The sequence below is a fragment of the Acinonyx jubatus genome, chromosome C2, assembly GCF_027475565.1.
Source record: "Acinonyx jubatus isolate Ajub_Pintada_27869175 chromosome C2, VMU_Ajub_asm_v1.0, whole genome shotgun sequence".
In the NCBI taxonomy this organism is placed as follows: domain Eukaryota; kingdom Metazoa; phylum Chordata; class Mammalia; order Carnivora; family Felidae; genus Acinonyx; species Acinonyx jubatus.
The window spans coordinates 17,313,915-17,323,936 of NC_069384.1; positions in this window are offsets into that span (position 1 = coordinate 17,313,915).

Genomic DNA, 10,022 nt, shown 5'->3' on the forward strand with positions numbered 1-10,022 from the left:
GCGATGGGCGTCGAGGAGGGCACCTGTTGGGATGAGCACTGGGTGTGGTATGGAAACCAATTTGACAATAAATTATATTAAATAAATAAATAAATACATCACTCTAAAACAACAACAACAACAAAGAAAATTCATCTTTAAAACACAAATGCAATCATGATGGACTAATTGTATAATCTTTCCCAGCAGCCACTCTCAAAAGGTCAACATCACCTACATGTACAGATCCTGGTGAGTTATTTCTTAAACATTGACTTATCAAGTCAATGTCAAAGTCAAATAACATTGACTTATCACCCATGTATTTAAAGTTACCACAGAGAAAGTAATTTGCTGATGACACCATTATAACATCACTCTTTGGATTCTGCCTTTCTGGATGTTATTTGCTTTATTATTTTAAATACTTCTTTCTGTGTTTGTTTTAAAAGAGGTAGGCAGGGGGATGGGTTAAATGGCTGATGGGTATTAAGGACTGTACTTGTTGTGATGGGCACTGAGTGTTATATGTAAGCGATGAATCACTAAATTCTACTTCTGAAACCAATATTACACTATACGTTAACCGACTTGAATTTAAATAAAATCTTGGAAGGAAAAAAAAAAAAAGGAAGATGCTAGTTGAAAAGAATTAGATTTTCTAAAGATTAGGTCAATAACATGTTTTAAATTAAACTGTTCGGTAATGTCTATAATTTTAAAGTAAGAATAATATAAAAGTACAAAGTGAAGTCTAAAAAAATCCTAAAGATTATTAATATTCAAATAGCACATACACATTTTTAATTAAGTTGGGTTTATATTTCACATACAATTTTTTTCACTTAAAATTAATATTTGCTTAAGTTTGTTAAGCTTCTTAAAGCTTTTCTTCAAAAGCTTACCTTTTAATGATGACATAATTTGCTCTCCTAAAGCATATCTAATCATTTTTCTATTTCTGAACATTTGGGTTGTTCACCAAATATTTCCATCATTCTGTGAAGATCTTCATGGTACATAAATGCCTGTCCCCATCTCTGATGATTTTTGTATTCTTGTTTACTAAGAGTAACCAGTTGACGGAATATGAACTTTTAAAAAAAATTTTTTTTAAATGTTTATTCATTTTAAGAGACAAAGAGACAGAGCGTGAGCAGGGGAGGGTCAGAGAGAGAGGGAGACACAGAATCTGAAGCAGGCTCCAGGCTCTGAGCTGTCAGCACAGAGCCCGACATGGGGTTCAAACCCACGAACCATGAGATCATGGCCTGAGCTGAAGTTGGACGCTCAACCAACTGAGCCACCCACGCGCCCCTAGAATATGAATATTTTAAAGATCTTACTATATACTACATATATGACATATATTATCATGTGCCACAGTCATGGAAAAAAGTCAATTTGATAAGTATGAAATAACATTGACTTATCACATTTATAAAGGTAAAACACTTTTTAGTAATTATCAAAATTACCTAGTGTCTTCTTTTGTAAATTGCCACAAGGCAAACTGCAGAGAAGTGTAGCATGTTGGTAACAGACTTTGATTTGAGAGTCATATGTCCTAGATTCAAATCCCTGCTCTGCTAGTAACTTATTCTGTGACTTCCAGCAAATTACTTAGTCTCTTTGTGCCTGAGGTTTGTATTTCTGATTTTGCTTTTCTGCCTATAATATGGGGAAGAAAATATTGTATCTACATCATGGGCTTGAGATGATCAAAAGCTTTACTACACATAAAACACTTAGCCCAGGCATAGGCACTCACTAAACGATCAATAAATGCTAGTTATTATTATTGTTAGATGCGCTTAACAGCCTTAATCTACTTTTCATTAAGTCATTTTCCCATTTTGATTGAAATTCTTTATGTATACAAATAATAAAATGTGTCCCACATATCTACTGCAAAGATTTTTTGTTTGCCTTTTATTTATTTTTTAAGTTTATTTTATTTATTTTAAGAGAGAGAGAGAGAACAGGGAAGGGGCAGAGAGAGAGAGGGAGAGAGAGAATCCCAAGCAGGCTCTGTGCCCTCAGTGGGGCTCTATCCCATGAACTGCAAGCTCATGACCTGGGCAGAAATCAAGGGTCAGGACATTCAGCTGATTGAGTCACCCAGGCACCCCTGTTTGCCTTTTATATAATGTTATTTGAGTGGCACGTGGGCAGCTCAGTCGGTTAAGTGTCCGACTTCGGCTCAGGTCATGATCTCACCGTTCATGAGTCTGAGCCCTTCATTGGGCTCTCTGTTGTCACCTAAGAGCCTGCTTCGGATCCTCTGTCCTCCTCTCTCTGCCCCTCCCCCACTCTTTCAAAAATAAATAAACTTTAAAAAAAATAGTAATGTTATTTGAGAAGCCTAACACTTTAAATTTCAGGCAGTCACATTTATTAATAAAACAAGATGTTCTGACCTCTCACGTCTTTTCTGACTCATTAATCTTCTTTGGAGATATCTCTAAATCGCTTTTAAATCATATCCCACGTTTCCAAAAGACTCATCTACAAAACATGTAAAACATGGATGTAAAGTTTGCAATGTGTTTTTGGTGAAGCTATGGGCGGGGGCGCTAAATTATTTATTTTTGGCAGTATTTTTTTTTTTTTTGAAACAACAAAGATTCAGGGCCTTTTATAGCTTGGAAATAATCATTAGAGTTCTATGAGATGGACATTTTACTAAACTAACCATATGGGTCTGATTTGTTTTAGATAGGAGACTGATATGTAACATGACGATTTACTGACCAATCAGAGGCCTGTGATTGTGCATCTTGGACCCAGTTGGATTCTCTGCCTTTTACCTGCTTGTTTCTCCTAAGCCTCTGCAATGGAGCCCAACTCTGAAGGTGCTTACCCAGCCCTGCCACAGCGATTGGCTAATAACTTGTGCAGGGCACAACCCTACAGCACCTTCCCCTATGGACACTGAACATTTCCCCCTTCCTCCTTCTGCCAGAATTGCTAAGGAAGGAACACCTGGAAGGCGAATCGGACCAATTGGAGGTGGAAACCCACAGGCCATATCCTCCTCCTCTCTCTTCTCCCATTTGGGCTGCTAAAACAGAAATACCTTAAGCGGGGTGGCTTGTAAACAACAGAAAGTTATTTTTCACACCTCTGGAGGCTAGAAACCCAACATCAGGATGCCAGCATCGTTAGGCTCTGGTGAGAACTCTCTTCCTGGTTGCAGATGGCTGACTTCTCCTTGTGTCCTCACACAGCAGAGCTAGAGGGGGAAGCGAGCTCTCTCCAGACTCTTCCAGGGGCACTAATCCCATCATGGGGACTCCATCCTCATGACCTCATCGAACCCTAATTACCTCCTGAAGTCCCCACCTCCTAATACCATCGCATGGGGGAGTACAGTTTCAACATATGAATTTGGGGGGGAACACGTTCAGTCTGGAACATCCCCATTGCCCTACAGACTATCGTGAGAGACAGAACATCATGGGTTCTTGGCAGATAGTTCTGATAGATCAAGACATTTGTCCCTAATCCAAGCAGAGCCACCTGGTAGCATTTTCTCCTGTGCTCTCCTTCCTTCACTGCCTTTCTTTCCTTACCCCTCACTTTTACTCCCGTTGGATTGCACTGTCTAATAAAATAGTGGCACACAAATTCATGCCTCAGTCTCTGATTTCTGAGAACCCCAGCTATCAGTGAACTACAAAAGAAAATCTTGGCAGAACAGGAAAGAGCATTCTCAGTGTAATCCTAGTTCAGCTAAATTGTATATCAACGACTTGGGTGCCCAAGTTACTGCCATACTTCTGTGATACATTTCGTGTCTTTTGTCATGGTACAACACCAAGTCACAGAATTAAAATAAACTGAGAGTGTGACAACCTGAAATCCTCATTACAAGAGACATAATGAGGTTAAATTATTCAAATAATGTATTATGGGCTGGGTTTTCAGGTATGTACTCTTATGGACTGTTCTGTTTTGGGCCTCAGCAATGCTTCCATTTTTTGTTTTGTTTTTTCTTTTTATCAAAAAACTAAAATGTCATTTTTGATATTTTTTTAATAAATTTTTTAAATATTTATTTTTGAGACACACACACACACACACACACACACACACACACACAGTGCAAGTGGGATAGGGGCAGAGAGAGGGAACCTGACTACAAGGGGCGCAAACTCACAAACCACCGAGATATCATGACCTGAGCCTGTCAGTCGGCCACTTAACTGACTGAGCCACCCAGGAACCCCTTGATATTTTTTAGCTAACCTAAACAGCCAAATAAATGATGAATTCATGAAAACATGGGGACGTAGATAATTAAGTAATTAAAAAAATATAATTGCCCTTTGTTTTTAACAAAAGCAAGGTACTGAATTATTTTTATTATGACATAAAGCATATATTATTCTCAATTTAAGGTTTAAATAAAATATTTAACTGGACAGAAAATACATCTTTTAAAAAACATTGTATAAAGAAACATAAGGGAGGAAACATTTGGCCGAAAAGTAATTCAATATACTTATACTGTATTTCATTTTAAAGCTTTAATCGAATTATAAAAAGGCTTTCCTCTGAAATTTTGCTTTGTACGTTAGGTTTTCTGTGATGAATATTTGAAAAGGCTTCCTTTTCTTATAGCTTGTGATATTTAGTAAATAAAAATATTAAGTAAATAATCAGGAGACTAGACACTTAAGAGAATTACAGTAAGTAAAATTATAATGTTTAAATCTAAAAGAACTAGGTATTTCTCTGTAGATTGGAGCAGATGGGTGGAGTTGAAGCACAAGAGAAACTATTGCCCAGGGCGAAAGGAATAAAATCCAGAGAGCCGCTCATGAACATTACAATACTTTCATTATAATCTATGGTATTTTTCTTCTGTAGGAGGTATTGTAACATAACCTTCTTTTTCTGAAACACTGCTGTGTAGGGGGTGATTTGGTACAACAACAACACCAACAACAAAAGGGGGGTGTATGCTTCCACTGCAGGGCAAAGTGACAAAGGAACTTAGAAGGAGTTATTTAAATTCAGTGAATCTCCGTTTCCTACTTTTTAAGACAGGGGTAAACAACAACCCCGAGGGATTTCTGTAGACTGCAAAAAATAATAAAACACGCATTAAGTTATCATATAATGAAAGAGCCAATAAAAGTGAATCTTCCACCCTCTTGTAGAAGAACCTCTCTCTATTAAAATGGTGTACATGGCATGGCTTGGGTTTCACTCGTTGTAGGTTCCAGAGGAATTTGATCAGCAGGAGACTGAAAAGAAATGTTGAACAATTATGATATTTTTACTGCTAGCTCCCTGTAGAGAGGGCTGTCTTAAACATCTCTTGTGTCCTGCCCCTACCCACGGGGATCACCTTTTTCTCCAGTCATGGCTGCAGTCCCCAGTTTTGCACAAGTGTAATCTGGCAGCGTTTCCTCTCAGCTGTAATGCATACCTTGCACCTTTGCCCTTGAGCAACTTGGGCTTATGGGAGAACGAATTCCTGGTCAGGCAATCTTTGGTAAATGGAAAGAGGCATTCACGGGTTAATGCTGCCTAACTGCAGTGGGCAATATGGCGGACTATTCCTTGAGAGGATCATTCTGAGACACATTCTGAAGGGCACCCCTCAGAAGTACCTGGCAGGATCTAAGCTCAGTTTCACACAGTGGTATCAGTTCAGCTCAAGAATGTCTCCTGGCTTGACTTTGACTCCTTCCCTCCTTTCACTTTCCCCAGTTACAGGCCAACAAAAATTACCTGCGTTTAAGCTCTTATTCCAGGCTCTTCTTTGGGGCCTGTAGGATGGAGGAAATCCAGGGTAAAGAGAAGCCACTAAGGGATTAATTAAAACCTGTTAATAGGATGGTGACTCGTAGTATCCCAAAGGGAGAGAAAAGTAGTTATTTTACCAACATTAGAGGAATAGCAGGACAAAATTTAATACATTTGAGATTTGCTAATTTCAGTCATTTCAATAAAAATTCAAAAGCTACCGCTATTCTAAACAATTAAGGCATCTAGTGTTGAAGTGGTCATCTTCTAAGAGTGAAGGCTATCTGTTGTTTTTCAATATATTCAAATGGAATGAAGCCAGAACACTGAGGAGTTATGGAATTTCCTTACTGCCTTGCTTGGCAAAAATTCCTAGTGCAATGTGAATTCACCTAACTGTAGTTTATGCTTTATCTTTTACATAAATCATGTACAGAGCTTCAGAAAGACATGAGCTATTGGAAAACATTGATGCCTTTCCCACAAAACTTTCAACATTACAGCTGCTCGTTCCATCCCTCCCCCCCCCCTCGCCTTTCTCTTTAATTCTCAGGGGACAAGGGGATTTTAACAACTAACACTATGGATTATATTTATACAGACCCTCTTGTGTTTTTCCACAACAAGGGAAGTATTTTACCATTTTTGTTACAAGTCTCATTTAAATTTTTTTCTCCCATTTTTGTCCTTCTGGGCATATATAATTAATGACTGAAAACACTCTGGAAAGCAGCTTCTGAGTATGAAGTCCATAGACGGTAGGACTGGAGTCCTTTATGGACAATGCCCAGTTTGCCATCATACTTGTCTGGGATCGGGGGCACGTGGGGGGGTGGGGGAGTCTTCTGGACTATGTGCTATACACAGCCTTTATGGCCACCGCTCCCAGTATGATTTCCACCTGCTCCATTCCACACATCTTACCACCAAATAAAAATCACAAATCCTCAGCTAGCACTTACCATGGCCGTCAGTACTCTAGTCTTTACAAAAATCAACTCCATGAATCTTCTTTAATCCCCGAGGAGGTTATAAAACTAAGGTAGGGAATAGTCAACTAGCTTCCTAAGATGACACACTTAGTACGTTCCAGGAGCTTTTTGGGATTCACATCAGAGCTGTTCAGCCCTGCCTGTGCTCTTAACTACTACAATATGTTTTCTCTTGCTGAAACGAAACTCCTTGCCAGAGTAAGAGATACATGAGTGCAGTGGCAGAATCAAAAGGCCGTGTAGTAGATACACAGAGAAGTTACTCTAAAGAGAGGCAATGGCAACGTGGCCACTATTCTAGAGTAACAACCGACTGCTCTTTGAACCTTCCATGACATCATATGTGCAAAAAGAGCACGAAGAGTGGAAAGGACTCGCCTCCTATGAAACCAGCATGAGAGGCTGGGATGCGAAGACGACTGTTGACGTTTTGATCACTATGCTGACCTATGCGACTGTGTCCACGTGATTCATGTACCAGCCATACCGTGAAATGCGGGCCACCCAAATTTGATGAGATTCTTATGAAATTTGGCAAGAATGTGAAGTGATTTTACAACCTACAGTGTGGGGATTTGTAATATATCTCCTCCCCCATCTTGGAGCAAACCCTTGTTTAATACAGAGGTAACTCTTTTTTAATACACACTGGCGGTTGGATCCTATCATTGCATTCCGACGTTCTGCATGTGCAGAATTCATTTGTGACGTTGGCTGTGCTGCTACTATTGAACTTTGAAAGGACCACCCAATGTAAGTTGCAGCTATGAACACAAGTGCGAGTAGATTAAGTAGACTCACATTCCACCAGACCCCTGGGTAGGTAGGGGATATTCAGTTAAAATGATAGAATAAATAAACTCTTCCCTTCGAATGAGTCATGTCTCATTACCAAATAATAAAACATGGAAGAAAAGCTTCAGATAAGGGATATAATCATTGCTGGAAAAAAAAACCTTTTAAAGGAGAAAGTTTGGTCTGGTAGGTTCTACCAAACAAAAGTCAATGTGGTGAAACCAAAGAGAGAATGCGATAGTGTTAGTCTATTTTTTCTTTCAAGTGTGTATCTGCATAGCCCTTGAGTTAAATAAGAATTTGTATCAAATTAAAAAAGAAATCAGTCACATGAGGATTTTGCTGGGAACACCAAGAAATTCCATCAAAGAGTTTGGAAAATGGGTATAACTTCCCTAGTTGTATTTATGTATGCAACTAGAAATAGACATAAAAATCAAGAAACATAGAAATGTGTATATATATATATGATGCCTGGATGGCTCAGTCCATTAAGCATCTGACACTTGACTTCAGCTCAGGTCATATCTCACAGTTTGTGAGTTCAACCCCCACACTGGGCTCTGCACTGGCATCGTGGAGCCTGCTTGGGATTCTTTCTCTCTCTCTCTGCCCCTCCTCTGCTCATGCTCTCTCTTTCAAAATAAATAAATAAACATTTAAAAACATTAAAAAGAAGAAATGTATATATACACAGACACACACACACACACATACACACACACATATATACATACATACAGAAATGTATATATACATACACATATGTGTGTATATATGTGTGTGTGTATACATCTATACATATGTATATAATTTTCACCTGAATAGAAATCTTAAATACACCCATAAAATCAATTTTCATTTGTGGAATGTATGTTGTTTATTTTTAATTATCTTTTATATATTATTTTAAATTATAATTACATACGACTTTGTTATGTTATGTATTCTACTCGAACTTAAAAATGCTTGAAAATAGTATACTTGAGTATAAAATTTCTCTTCTTTTTTAAGCACAATTTTATGGCAGTATTTCTAAAGTATGCCTGCCCAACTATGTAATCACATAAAAGAGAAACCAAAGTTTAATATCCTGTTCATTTTAAAGATATACATGCATATATATGCCAAACATTGATCTACTCATATAGAGAAACATCTGAGATATAACACTAACAATAATAGAATTTAAATTCTGTTTTGAATTTGATGTAGAATGGTATTTTACAGGTGCATTCATTCTTTTCATTTGACAAGTTTATTGAACACCTAATTATATACAAGATACAGTTTTGCAAAGGCTTGGAGATTCCAAACATTCAGGCACAGATAGTGCTAGTTAGGGTCCAAAAGAAAAGAAAATGCAGGTGTCCAAATAGCTATAAAACCAATTAAAAAGCAATATATTTATTCATCTATATGTTATGGAATATCTACTCTGTGCAAGACAAAGTTATAGACATTCTGTCAACAGCACTAAAAAAAGCAGACAAAACTCCCTCCTGTAACGGAGGTGTAATTCTTGTCAGAAGGAGCAGAAAAATAAACAAAATACACGAATAAAATATTTAGTTGATTAAATGACAGTAAGTGCTTTGGTTAACAAAAAGTAGAAAGAGAGCGATAGAGGAAGATAGTGGAATTTTCAATGGAGTCTTAATGAAAGCCTTTTACTTGAGTCAACTCTGTTGCTCTCATCAGAATAGAATGCACTCTACAAGGACAGGGGAAAAAGCAGAGAGACCAGCTAAGAGACTATTGCAATCATTCAGGATATAGGTAATGATGGCTTGTAGGTAAATGAAGCTATTAATGGAGGTGTTAAGAATTGGTTGGATTCTGAACACGTTTAAAAGATGGAACCAACAGAATATATTAATGGATTCAATGAGAAGTATGAGAGAAAGAGAAGTTAGGGCTGACTCTTTGGGCCTAAACGATTGGAAGAACAGAGTAATCATTTTTAGTAGAACATTTTTAAAATTTTTTTGACATTTATTTATTTTTGAGAGACAGAGAGAGACAGAACACAAGTGGGGAGGGGCAGAGAGAGAATGAGACACAGAATCTGAAGCAGGCTCCAGGCTTTGAGCTGTCAGCACAGAGCCCGGCACGGGGCTCGAACTCACAAACCATGAGATAATGACCTAAGCTGAAGTTGGACGCTTAACCAACTAACTGAGCCACCCAGGCACCCCAAACATTTTTAAATATTAAAAAAAAAACCACAAACCATAATGGTCAAAGGATAGAGATGTATGGGCCTGAGGGCATGAAAAGGTAATAGTGATCAGTTTTATCTGTTCAAAACCAGGACAGCAAATCTATTGATTGCTAGAATTAGGAGGTAACAATTTGGTGGTCACAGGGATAGGGGATTAAAAGATAATCAGATCTTTTTTAAGAGAATGGAAAGACTAGTCACAGACGGGCAGAATATATTTGCAAAACATATCTGAAAAGGACTTGTATCCAACATACACAAAGAATTCTCAA